The following is a 14,312-nucleotide window of genomic DNA, read 5'->3' on the forward strand; positions in this document are numbered from 1 at the left end:
TGTATGGGTATGAATTAAACAGATGGACAATGTTTACGCATCGGACCTTTAATCAAACTTGATTACAAATTATCTGAATACATAATCTCATTGAATTAAATCATAATGAACATGTCATTCTCTTTCTACCTTCACATCTTTCACTCATCTTTTCACATCTTTACACACACACACACACACACACACACACACACACACACACACACACACACACACACACACACACACACACACACACACACACACACACTCACACACACACAGGAGGAAATTTCACACCTAGTGCTTCTCTCTCACTCAGCTTGTCCAGCTGTGATTAAGTGCAGATCTAACTGTGTTAATCATATCCCTCGAGTGTATTGACGCAATCACAATTCTTCTCCTATTTGATGGCTGTGTCATATCCGGCACTGCACCTTATGGTGTTAAAGCCACATCACCATGACGGATGGCTGACCTACACACCGTTAGTGTTTTTTTTCCTTCTTCTTTTTTCCCCCCTCCATTACAAATCACCTTGTCTCTGCAAGATGGATCTGAAATCAGACAGCACCTCCTACTGTTTGAAAAACAACGTCACGGGAGCTGGTGGACCACAGCAAGCCAGTAAAGCTTTTATATGGTTAAGTGCTTGATTCATAGGCCGCTATTATGTAGAAACCCCCATAGAGTTGCCTTTGCATGGGTGGCAGATTAACAATAATAGGGCATATTATTCTTCTATCGCCTGCTTAAAAGTTATGTTTCCCTGTCTAGAGATTTAAGCCTTGCTGTTACATTTCTTTCCTCAAGCTTCAGGTCTAATATGACTTTATTCACGGCTGCGCTGCGCTGGGTTAAGGGCAGGAACACCTGATGATTGCAAGTAAGTGCTTAAAATGTGCTAAAATCCAGCAGCTGCAAAGGTCATAATTCTCATCACACATCTGGGAACCGCTATTAAAAGGAACAGTTCACACACAAATGAACATTAAATCATCACTCACCTCCATGTTGTTGGAATCAGGTGAAGTTTTGAAGATTTTTGGAGCAAAACAGCGTTGCAGCATTCTCCTAAACAACTGAAGCAGATGGGGACTTGTTTCAAAACTAGCCCAGTCACCAGGGTTTTATCTCAGCAATTAATGTTTCTGCACACCAGATATTTCCAAGGTTGACATTATCACGTTATCACATTAAATGCTTATTAGATGACTTTCATGTCATAGGGCAGTGGAGACACTTGTGGTCTTAGTTTGAATTGTCATCTGTGATTGTGACGACCGAAACCATCAGCATCGGCTCCCCACAGGGCTGTGTGCTAAGCCCCCTACTCTACACCCGAGAGCAATAGTGTCACTGAATGCAATTAAGGCGTAGAAGAATGTAACTGGTATTTTAACTCAAAACATGATTCTTTCCCCAACTCTGACCGCTGGGACTAAGTGTTTTTTGTGCTGAAGTGTAAGCGGAGCATGAGCACAATGAGAAAGACAAGAGAATAAGAAGGTTCAACCTAAACAGAGATATAGTTGCATCATAAAGAAAGTTTTGGTTGGAACTTATCTGCTGTTTTGCAGGAAGGCATTTCGCTAACTGTTAAAAAAAAAATGGGACCCAAATGCAAGACACAAAAAGGCGGGCGGGTTGAAACAAAAAGTCCGCTTTTAAAATAAGCTGATAGTCCACAGTCCAAACTCAAACAATAGAAAATCCAAAATGCAAGTACAAACAGATTCCACAACAGAGAAAATACAAAAGTAAATGACAAACCAGTACAAAGTACAAACCAACTAGGATCTGGGAACATGAGGAGTAGAACAGGATCGGAGAAACCGGACTGACATGGGGAAACAGAACAGGAACTCAGGAGACACATGACGACAACAGGGAACTGACGAAGAGTGAGGGGGAAAACAGAACAACAAACTAAACTAAAGAGGGGATGAGGTGCAGGTGGAGACACCACAGAAGCAGGGCAGTGCTAATGAGGAAGATGTGAAACAGGTGTGGAGGAAATCGGGAGGGAAACAGAACACTAGGGGCACATCCCATTTCCCTCACTTGAGTCTTTTTATTGCATCCTAGTCCCTCCCACCGAGGGATTTGTTGAGAGACACAAGGCAAAACACGGGAGGAGAGAGGAGAACAGGAAACGACAAATAAGAGAAAGGAAGTGACAACAAGACACAAGAGGATACATTAACTGCATTATAAAACAGGTAATGAAAGACCAATTGACGAACAACTGAACAAAAACAAACATAAAAATGGCATGGCAAATCCCATCGCATGGTTTTCTCATGCCTTGCAACGAATCCTCGGTTGGTGTGAGGAAAAACGTGGATTCATGTACCATAGATGTTATTTACACCCTTTTTAAAACTGAAATCTTCACTTTTAGCTGCAGAGCTAAAAGCGTTAGCTCACACCCTGTCTGAAGTGGGCGCACGAGCTCCATCGCACATCGAGGGTGTAAATGTTGTCTTTTTCCAATCGATCTGGGATCTTTGGGCTCCCAGACACTTCGATAACAGCGGACAAACTGTATGAAGCCATATTCAGTTGATTTTTTTTACATTTTAAAACAGGTCCCCATCTGCTTCAGTTGTTTAAGAAAACGCTGTGTTATTGTTTTGCTGCGAAGCTCCAGAAATGTTCCGTGGATTTTTAAAACTTCACCAGACTCTCCTCTGGTATGAAGCTGAGTAGATTATGGCTGAATAAATTTTCAGTTTAAATGTGTGTAATCATGAATCAATGGATGCCTGCACGGCTGTATTAATCTGTGATATCAGTCACAGTCACTATTGTCTTCTTAACAACTACATACATGTGCTACAAACTCTACTCATCCAGGGCTGATATAGAGCTAGAACTGGGAAGATAAATATTGTGGTCTTGAATATGAAATCTTATGAGTATCATGAACTTTTCCTTTATCAATACCAAACTGTGTGAAGATATCTGTGTGTAATGAAAGGCTCTCTGACTCCCAGCCAGGAGAGAGAACGTCCCCGTCAGACAGACAAGCGCAACAAAATGTAACAGCTTACAGAGCCGGCAGTAAAAATGTCGAGGAGGTCTTTTATTTAGAAATATAAATACAACTTCACATCCATCCTCTCTTCATTTTCTCTCTCGCGCTCGTGAATGAGATGCACCTCAGAAACAGCCCCGGATAATTTGTGAAATAGATGGAGATGTCATCCTCAAATTACCCAGCCGCTCCCTCCTTTTCACGGAGGAGCAGTGGGAGCTGTCGACGTTTCTTGCTTCAGTGTTTTTAAATTAATGAGCCGTTTGTCAAGTGAATATTCATCTCAGGCACATTTCTGCCTGGCGTCGCCGCGTCCCTTGGATGTTTTGCCACGTGTCAGATAAAAAAGAAAGAGTGACGTTATGTTGTGACTGTGATTTACAATGAGCAGGATGAGTGAGAAGAGAGGCTGAGGATGGATAATGAAGCAAAACATAAATCAGTGTGCCACCATCCCCCCTTTCTTTTAGAGTGCAGTGATGTTGAGATGGAACAGAGTGCAATGTCAGGGCGAAAACACGAGATGGCGCTACGTGAGAGAAGGTGACCGACGCTCTCTGTCTGTCTCACGCGCACACGCGCGCGCACACACACATCAAACTTCAAAAGAAAATGCAAAAGAGCTTCCGTTTTCCATTTGAGACCCACCAACTTTGATTAACTGCCGAATTTGGGCTTGTATTTTTTTTTTTTTTAATTGCCTCCACGTGTTGTGAAGCGTCAGTTTCTCAAACGTGTGGAATTAAAGTATTGTAAATAAAACACGTCTTCGTTGTAGATCTCTCTTCCAAAGCGCTCCTATGATTTAGACGAGGTCAACACCGCACACGTCCTGTCTGATTGATTCTGCTTAATGTCATTTCCCTCAGGTCACGCCATGATTTCACGCCGCGCAGAGCCTCGGTGATCCTGAATGTGACGCACGGGGGAGAAGCGCACCGCGGTGCCGGCGGAGGTCCTGCGGGGACAGGACCGCAGCACACCGGCCGAGGCGGAGACGCAAACGCGCTGGAGGTTTTTAAAAAAAAACATTTTACCCAGAGAGCACTCGGCTCTCACGGCTTGTCTCGGTTAATTGCGATCAGGGTGAGCGGGGTGGTCCCCAACTGCATCTCCCCGCGTGTGCGTGCGTGTGTGTTAGTTGGTTTGTGTGTGTGTGTGTGTGTGTGTGTGTGTGTGTGTGTGTGTGCGCGCGTTCGCGCGCGCGTGTTTCTCCCCTCCTCAGCGCACAGGCGCCCTGCACTCCAGTCTGCTGACACACCAGGAGGACAGTCCGCACCGCACCGCACGCCCGTGTCATTGGACTCTATGTGGATACAAAGCCCGGGCAGCACATATCCATGGGGATACTTTAGTGGGAACTGCAGCCTGCGACCTTTTACATGAGAACAGGTAGGTGACTTATATTTAGATTGGGCACGTTTGTGGACAGCATGTTCCCAATTGTCCAACTTGACACAAGCTCTCTCGCCCAGTGGGTGACAGTCTCGATCGCTGTCCGCTGTCACATTCAGCGTCTTTATTCCAGCGGGCAGAGAGACGTGTGCTCTCTCTAAATTCAGCCTACAAACTCTTCGTAACGAGCCTGAATCAGATCACCACAGTCTCCCGTGTTTTTTTTATTTTTTTGAACTCATATGAGCTGGAATCACAGACTCGATTAAAGCAGCCATAAACTGACCGAGGCTGTTAAATCCAGCATATGGCACAAAGTCAGGGGGGACAATCGCTGTCTTTGTGTGTGGACGGTTTTATGATAATGAAAGTGGACCCGGTCGGCCAGGCCGGTCGTGAACACAGGGATCATTCTCAACAAGTCGGGTACTGTGGGCGCCTGCCTGGTGCTGAGGCAGCGAGTGTGTGTGACAGCACCATTATTCAACCAAGGCGCCTAATTGCATTAGTCTTACACTGGGTAGAAAAACTGTCCTGATGAGCTGACCCAGATGAAAACCTCAGTGCTCGCGCTGTTCGGACGGAGATTCTCAACGATTAAACTGAGGAATTTATGGTCACATTTGGCAAACTGCACAGATAGTTGTGTTTGTTTGTCCACATGAACTGACAGCTGGTAAATACTCCTCGTTTGATTGGATTGGTCTCATTTAGCAGTTGAGTCCATGGCCTGAGATCCATATCACAATAAACAATATGAATATATCAATATCTTGAATTCTCCTCAAAAGCACTTCATGAATGTCAGAACTGAGCGGAAAGATCCAATATCGCGAAATTTTAGCCGAATGCCTCGATATCGATTCTATATCGGTATCGCAGGGATGATTATTGGTATTTTAACTTGTGATGCACGATATATATCAAGCCAATACATTCCTCAACATTTGGGCTGTAATTCCGTATCTGTGAAATTATAACCGACGAGAACAGCATCCACATAATTGGATACAAGTACGTCTGCACCTTTAAAGTCGTTTTGTGAACCACCAGTATTCACCAAATTGATTTTTTAAAATCCCACCACAGTGACTCGTTTCACTATCATAATTTGAGTCCTTCTGTCTAGTAACATTAGAAAAGTCCAGCACAGCAGCGCGATTGCTTAATTTAATTCCCGTTCAAGGTAACCGGAAGTTAGCAGGCTTGACTGGTGGAAGTCTCTTGTGCGCACGCTCCATCAGCCCCACAACGTGGTTAGACACGGGTCATTTTTAAACCCAGGAAGTTGAACTTTTTTGTTTTTCTTTATCGTGCGCTGAGCAGCTATCACAGGAATGACTGGTCTCTGACTCGCTGTAGCCTGATTTTGCTTGTTAGATCCACGGTTTAGACTAGAGAGCCAGACATGTCGACGCCGGTGTGCGTGGAAATCTCAGCCTGTCTTACCCTCAAGTGTGCAGAAACTACCGGTTATGAACTTGTTTTTAAAATTACCACAATGTTTGACTATTGGTCATCTTACCGGTCAGCAAATAAGTAATTATGGACTGTATCGGTATCGGCTGCATCGATAGCCTACATGAAATATTAACGCAATGAGAATTTTTATAAGTAATCGTCAGTCATGTGGATGTGGACTGTCTGGTAAGTTTAGAAAATGACATCACTTTACTGTAATGCATCCTTTAAAACCAGGAGAAGAAAACACTTGTGCCATATCACAATGTAACGATATCCAGAATCTACAATGATGAAAATCGATGTATTGACCAGTCCCAGACTGAAGTGTTATTACTAACCTCTAGACATCGATGAGAGTGCGACTGATTTATCGGTTTTGCGTTATTATCGACCAACAGATGTATCGGTACGTCGCCTGGTGTGTGCTGACACTTTCTTTTAAGTGATTACGCTGCAGAAAAAGATGCTTTGAATAATGAATAATTCAGTATTTTCCTCTGTCATTGTTTGCAGCAGCGGTGGCAGCGGGGGGCAACATCCCTGTTAAGTTTATTTTGGTTCCTTTTATATTAGTTATCTGATCATGATTAAGGGGCGACTTCTGCGCACTCGGCCTCGTGTTTGTTTGTTTTCTTTTGTTTTGTTATCGAGACATTAATATTTAACTTCCTGTTTTATCTAGCTGTGGTGGAAATGTTTTACTGTGGTGGTCCACTGCTCCTGAATGAATGCAGAGGACACACTGTAATTGGATTAAATGTCCGGCAAAGATTACATTTTGAGTGCACTGATGTAATTTTGGACAGTATTGGTGATAGTTAAGTTATATTTGCCTTTTGAATCTACCTCAAAAATCAAGTGTCCTTCAGGCTCTTAACCTTAATCTCGAAGTTTCGCTAAGATTTTTAAAACCTGAAATGAAAAGTGTCCAATTTTCGCTTCTTCTTTCATCGGTGCTCACATGTTGTGCATCTTCTGGCCTACATGTATCCACTTTACAGAAACAGGCCTGAATTAGATACAAGAGACTGATCACTCTTAGGGGTTCTTCCGTACAATTGAATCAATAAAAACAGCATCTTGATAGTGGACCAGCTGATTGATTCAGGAAATCGCGGTCCTGGCTGCCTGGAGACGCTCATGAATCTTGCATGTGCACCTCCTCCAGTGTGTGTTGTTGCTCTAACGAAAAAAGTGCAGAGCAATGGGACACAATTGGAGAATCGCACATCACTTTAGGGGTGTAACGGTGAGCCGTTTGTGGAGGAATTCATTCGGCAGTAATGCATTTGTGTGACCGTCTCACTGCAAGAAGTGGGAGAACATGATTCCGATTTATCACCCTAAGCACATAACAAGAGAACAATAAGGAATAGAATCTTCTTTCTTTTATGAGTGTGTGTGTGTGTCTATTTATTCCTGAATGGGGGGAAAGGGAATAAGACGTACTGTAGAATTTGGCTGATGTTAGAGACACACATATCTTTTTAGAGAGACTCTGGGGGGGGGCGGCACAGAGACAGACCATCGTGTACTGCTGACTCTCTGTCCAAATGCAATTCCTTAATGCACTCTGAGAGTCGGAGATCTAATAAGAAGTGGAAGAGCATCCTCAATAATGAAACCCCACCTGCATCTGTGCTGCAGAGCGAGGGCTGGGGCCGAGAGGCTTCATAAATAACAGAAAGCAGACCTGACACGTGCTGCTCCAACGTCTGGGAACTGCCAGTAATCTTCCTCATCTGCTAAGATGCTGTTCTTGCAGGCCGGAGGGGGGCGGAGGAAAGAGAAACAGGCAGAATGCTGTTGTTTTTAGTTTAAAGTCATCAGATAAATGCAGCCCGGCTGCAGCAGCTTTAGTCTATTTAAACAGTTCTGCAGAGAGAGGAGAGCTTTCCTGGTTAATTTAGCCAATCACAACACAGGGAAGCAGACGTGTTACCACTGGTGATACATCATTGCACGTGAGGTTTCATTTTATTCATGCCAACGTTAAAGTCAGACATTATTCCCTTTTCTTAAACCCACAATAATGCTGACAGGGACCCCGGTGACATGTCGGCATGTAGAATAAAGGCATTTTAATCCTACAGTGTTCCTTGGATTGTTTTGGCGCTTTATACTTCTAATCAAGATTACGTTTCGCCAGTGCAGTGAGCCCTTCACAAGCGGGAATAAGCTGTGAAATAGCTTGTGTTGCCGTTGCACTTTTTACAAGGCGAACCCCGTATCGTCATCCCCGCTCAGGCGTTAATTTAGCTGTTTGTTGTCACAGGAGCGTTGTTGTGATACAAATTAATTTCCTTCTCCAATATTTGAGATAAATCCCCCGTAGCTATTAACCTGCGTTTTAGCAATTAACCTGTGCTTGTCGTTGTCTAATAACTACAGACTCTCAAGGCTCCGCTCCCTCTTTTACAGCTTCGTCGATCGTAATAGATTTCTACTAACAGTTCATTATCCTCGTGCTTTACCGTGCTGTGCTTATACAAGACAGGGCATGAGGCCAAAGTCACATGCATAATATTAATATTTGTAGGGTGGATCTCTTTGTTGTGGATCCTCTATGAAGGGAGCCTTTCTTCTGAGGAGGCCGAACGTGACCCTCGTTGCTGTTCTTAAGACTGACCCAGTGGCTGACAGAGCTCCAGGGCTGTCCCCGCTATGAAAAGACAGCACTGTGTCGAACTCCAAAGATTGACCCCCGGCGGGCCTCGTGACTCTCCTGTTGTGTCTCATGAGCGTGATTTATTTAGTTCACAAGTCGCCCTCAAAGGGCTGCTTTCATGCGCGCCTTCACTGTACAGAGGGTGACTCAAGGAACGAAGATAGGTGTGCGCCACATAAGTACAGCCGCTCCGGTGACTAAGTGCTGCGTATCAAAGCAAAGACGACTGCCTTCGTGACAGTAATCCGCTTTGCCCTACAGTACACTAAATGGAGGTTTTCTTTCAATTGGCCATCTGCATCAGTGTGTGTGTGTGTGTGTGTGTGTGTGTGTCTGTTTTTGTATTGCGACCAAGGAGGAGAGAAGCCTTTTATCCCCCCCCCCCCCCCCTCAGCTGCCGAGTGCCTGAAATATTTAACAGGGACTGCACTATTTTTGGGTTTGTGCTGGGTTTGTTGAGGAGCTTATGTAATATGTAGTTTCGGCTTCAACGTGCATGATACTGTTGTGAAGCAAAAAATACCACAGCGCCCGGGCAGTGATGCTGTAAACACTGCGATTCAGAGCCATACTGTAAAGGATACTGTACAGAACATGGGAGCAAGGACTCCCGCGCCATCTGCGCTTTGATTAATTTAATTTTTAAAGTAGTGTCCATCGAGGAAGCAAGGCACAGGATGCATCTTCTCATGTTTCTGCAAGATATCGATCAACTCGTCTCAAACTGTCCTCGCCCCCCCTCCTACCAGTTCTTCCCTCAATTTGTCTCCCTTCTCCCTCCACTGTTCCCCTCCCTTTCCTCTCCTCTCTCCTCCGAGGTGTCAGATTCTCTGACTCATGCCCTGGTGTGGAGGATGGGAGGAAAGCAGGGATGAAAGAGAAGAGAGGGAAAGTCATTTTGCAGATAGAGAGAGTGACCTTCATCCAGTGAGAGGGATGGGATAAAAGCTGGAGTTAATACCCTGCCAAAGTGTATTCTCCAGCATGCCAAAAAAAAACATTCAGAGTGATCTACGGCCCTAATAGAAGCTCTCTAATAATAAGAAGCGTTCCATTGTAAGTTGGGGCGAGGCAAATGAACCGAAAATTCCAGCGTCGAATCCAGAGGGATAAACACTCGGGAGAAGTCAAACTGTATAATCAAATGAAAACGGCGCCAGCCGACAAAGCCTAGCGAGAGATTTTTTTTTCTCAAACGTGTTGTAAGAGATCTAGAATATGGAAGAGGAGGAGATGGAGCTGTTAAAATCTACCAGTTCACCTAATCTGCAGAATGAATCTTTAAGTATTTTTGTAATCGATTAATCGCTCCAGTTACTTCTGAAGCGTAAAAGCCAAATAAAACTGTATAATCCAGTGAAAACAGCACTGGCCGATGCTCAGTGAGAGATTTTCCTGAAGTCTGCTCTAAGAGATCTGTAATATAAAAAAGAGGAGACAGATATTCAACTTATTGTCAATTCAGTCCCTTCTCTTCTTTTTTGTTTGTTGTTAATCAATTCTTTTCAAGCATAAAAAGCCAAACATGTCTTTGAAATTTGCCTTTCACGTGGTTTATGGATTAAAAAAAAAAATTCCACATAAGAAATGACATGTCTTCATGTCAACTACAAACATTTAGTCCCAATTTGCTTTTTACACATGTGGAAAAAAACATCTTTAAGAGACGTATTGCTCTAATTTTCAGGTTCATAATCTTATTTTGGGTGACTTCTAGAATAGGTTAATTACATTCTTTAATGCTTCAAAACACACATCAGTTTTCTCATATTGTCCAGTGCTGCAGCTCTGTATAACCCCTCTGTCTGAACGATCCTGTCTCTTTAAGCCCCCCCCCCCCCCCCCCCCCCCCCCAACCTTGAAAACCCAGTCTCCTCTGATTGGTCAGCTCACACATGGCTGAGCCAGCAACGCTCACAACGACCGAGCAGCTGTGCTAAATCAATTCTTACGTGCCAAACTAGCGGCTAGGTATAAATTATGCAAATGTGTGACATGGTGAGTTTTCTGTGAGAGAGAGAGGAGCTTCTGTTGACTTTTGCTTTTTTTGGTCACATATGATTCGACTGTCTGATAGAACAAGGAATTTGAAGACATCAACCGAGATATTTTTCTATACTTGTTTGATACTTGAATGAGATATTAATCCAGAAAACAATCAGCAGAAGAAATTAACAGAATAGAACAGAAGAAATGAAAAGCCCTACACTGAGGGTAGGACACGCGTGATGAATGTACAGCATATGTGCTTGTGCCACACTGTCCCCATGCTGACTAAAGCCAGTGTAAATACAGGCTCAGACAGTGTCACTGTGTGTCTGGAACCAACAGCCACTGGGGATATAACAATTGACAGCCCAGAAACGTGGCCCTGTAAGGTTCGTTATCTGCATGTTTGTGTTGTTTTATCCCTCCTGGCAATAATGAGAAGGAGGAAGAACTCGGGGTTTACCTAATGAGGAGACGGGATCCTTTGTGAAAACAACTGCATCAACACTTGATCAATGTATGTTTGTTGCAGAGTGGCCGTGTTCATTCAAGGGTATACGCTTATTAATAACCGCTGAGCCAGAACTAACTAAATACTGCTGCAGCCTGACAGGCACAGAAACTGTGATGACTTAGGATAGACTGCAATAATGGAGAGTCGATTAAGCTGCTGTTCATTAGCTGTTGGATTCACTCGTAATTATGCAGATTCTGCCGCCAGATTGACGTGATTGTAAATTGCCGTGACAAGAAGAAGCCTCGAACGTATTGATTCACACCACTTTGAGATATGACAGACCTTGGGTTTAATGGTGGAGATAATCTCTCTTTGTGCTGAGATAGGACACTTTTAGTTCTTTTATAATGAGGGAAAAAACTAAAGGTTCAAGGTTCAGTTGTCATTTCTCAACAAAATGCAAGTAGTTGTCCCTTTATGTTACACAAGAAAAGATACTTTTTAGGTGTTTTAAGGGTTCAGGATTAGTTCAGGAGTCTCACCGCCTGAGGAATGAAGCTGCTGGATAGTCTGGTTATATGGAAGCAGATACTTTTGTATCTTTTGCCAGATGGCAGCAGGGTGAACAGACTGTGGCAGGGAAGGGTGTCATCTTTAAATATCCTTTGGGTTCTGCGCAGACATCTCACCTCACCTTGTCACTGATGTTCTGGAGATGGGTGCTGATGATGTTCTGGGTAGTCTTAGTGGCCCGTTGCAGAGCCTTCCTGTCCTTGGCTGTGATTGAGAATGTTTTCTATCGCTCATCTGTAATAAATGACAAGCTTGCATTGGATTTGAACCTTCTTTAGTTTTCTAAAGAAGCTGTGTAACAAGATATTGGTTTTGACATTAGAGCCTGACTGAGATGTCAATTGACTGATGTTATCGGCTGATAATGATCAGCATTTATGTGCTTATATGTGTGCTTTTTTTTAACATGATGTAGAAAAGATGCTTGATATATGATTAATGATTAATGTATGATTATACAATTCGAAGTGAAGATTTGTACCATTTGCTTTATATAGCAAATATATATGTATATTGTTAAAAGTTTACATTTGTTTTTGTTTGTTGTGTTTTTGATTTGTTCATTTGTGATCCTTTAGACTCTGTTGAAGGATAACCGTTAGCGACTTTAGCTCGCCACACGTTAACATGGCTCTTTTTTACACTGGAAGAGCTGCCAAAAATGAAATGACTGTCTTACACCATTTTGTAAAAGTGTGCAGTAAAGCTCCAACCCCTTTGCTAGGTAAGGGATTTAAATCACAGATCTGAGAGAAGGGTCACTGGTTCTATTATTATGTGTATATGCAGAGCTTTTTGGGGAAGCCCGCTAGGCTAGCTGACCTCGATAGTTAAAAACACCAATGTGGTTGTCGAAATGTAAATAAATATCTAAACACTGTATACAAAAACTATTAACAATGAACTGTGATAAAGGAATTGTTTTTACTAAACTATGGAGCACTGCGATAACTTTAGACGTAAATGTAAAGTTGATACCGAAAACAAAAGGATGAGAGGTTCATATACGCCAAATATACGAGATCGAATGAGATAAAGAGAGTCCCGGCCAGGGTAGCAGATGTCCAAAATTCAATATAATGATATGCAACATATACAACATAATATAAAAAAAACAATAACATGCCTCTTTCCCCACATTCCAAATAATGCCCTGAATTACATCAGTGTAAATATATTTTTTGATATAGAAAAATATGTTTATGTATATATTCTGTGTATATCGGTCATTATATGCCGATATATCAGTATCGATACTGGCCCAGAAATCCTGAATCGTTGAGGCTCTGTTATGAATTGGAACCTGATTTAATAACCAACTTTGCATGTATCTTTATTTATAAAATTGTCATGTCAGCCATAAAAGAAGATGCTTTGGAAAAATCCTCCATGAGTAAATCTCCTCACAGCTCTTCAAATAAGAAACTGTCATTGCGCCTCTTCAGCGGATTTGTTAACACAATCTGTAAGAATTCTTGTAGTTTCATTCACTCTTTAAAGCCGCACAGATTACGAATTAAAACACACGCCGCCATTGGGCATTCTTATCAGCGTCAGCCCACATTTGGGTGCAGTGGCTGCAGCAGAGACGCGGCTGTTGGCCTCGTCTCTGCTGCAGGGAAGCCGATCTGGCTCCAGGAGCAGCAGGCAGCCCAGGGGTCTGATAACCCTCTCTGGAGCCGTGTGGTTGACAGGCGGCTCACACTGCAGGCTGACACGGTTATGCTTTAAACACCAGATGAAGCCGGGGGCTGATAGGAGAGGACAGTCCCCTCTGCGCTGAGGGCTGACCCCTCCCATTATATGTGACAGAGCTGAGACAGACATGCTGAGAGATGAAACACTGCTCTTTAATTTCAAGCCTCTCCTGTTTCACAACTAAAGCCTCCTGTCTCTTTTTCTTTTTTTTTCCCCCCTCTCATCTCAATGGAGAGGGAGGGCAGCCATGGCGGAAAAACCTTTTCATACTCAGATAAAATGCTATTAAGTCTAAAAGTTCTGCACTTAGCCTGTCAAAGTGTAAAATAATAGAGCTATAGGATCTATTTATATGGGGCTTAAAGGCCAAAAAATCAGTTTTGTTATTGGCAATACGGGTGAACCCTTTTGCAGACAATTTTCTGCCACAGTTTTGGTTACTCTCCTACAGGAGATTTCTATATTTGTGGGTTTCATTTCTTCTCCTCTCTGTGGATTGAAGAGATTGGGGGTCAGTTGGGTAAAATGTAATGCCATATCAAGTGTTGCACCAGTCAGAACTCAGTGATACCTCAAAGACAGGAACCACAGTAGCTGGATTTTTGAGTATGAAACACTTTTCAATCAATTGAGAAGATTTAAGATTTGCAGGATTTGGCCCAGCTTGCTGGAGCCACAGCTGATAGAGCCTAAAAAATAATAGCAACACTTTATAAGGTCCTTGTAATCACCGCCAGAGGTTATAGTTTTAAGTCTTTTTATAATGCTTACAATCATAATTATGGGTTAATAAGACTATGAATAGCATCATAAACACATTCATTATAAGATTATAAGGGATTTTTAAACCCTTTTACTGCTTGTTTCCCTTTTTCAGCAGTACTACGCAATAAAGGCAAAAAACCCTTTCCGGTTAAAAACCTGTAATAAGTGCATAAAAAGGATTTATTAACCTTAACAAGGGATTTCTCTCACAAAAAGGCATTGTTAACTGTTAATAAATGCCTATTAAAGTATGTGTTAATCTCAAAGACATTGAATGCGATAAA

The 14,312-nt window shown here is 42.8% G+C and overlaps 1 protein-coding gene across 1 annotated transcript in view; it reads left to right on the plus strand.

The window, feature by feature from the left end:
* Window positions 1-3,650: 3,650 nt before the first annotated feature.
* Window positions 3,651-14,312, plus strand: part of LOC115585553 (poly(rC)-binding protein 4-like) — a 45,068-nt gene continuing 34,406 nt past the window's right edge. Inside the window, exon 1 of the mRNA XM_030424008.1 lies at window positions 3,651-4,411. The gene's annotated coding sequence lies outside the window, so the exon portion shown is untranslated. The remainder of the gene's footprint in view (window positions 4,412-14,312) is intronic.

Source organism: Sparus aurata, chromosome 7 (genome assembly GCF_900880675.1).
Source record: "Sparus aurata chromosome 7, fSpaAur1.1, whole genome shotgun sequence".
Classification (NCBI taxonomy): Eukaryota; Metazoa; Chordata; class Actinopteri; order Spariformes; family Sparidae; genus Sparus; species Sparus aurata.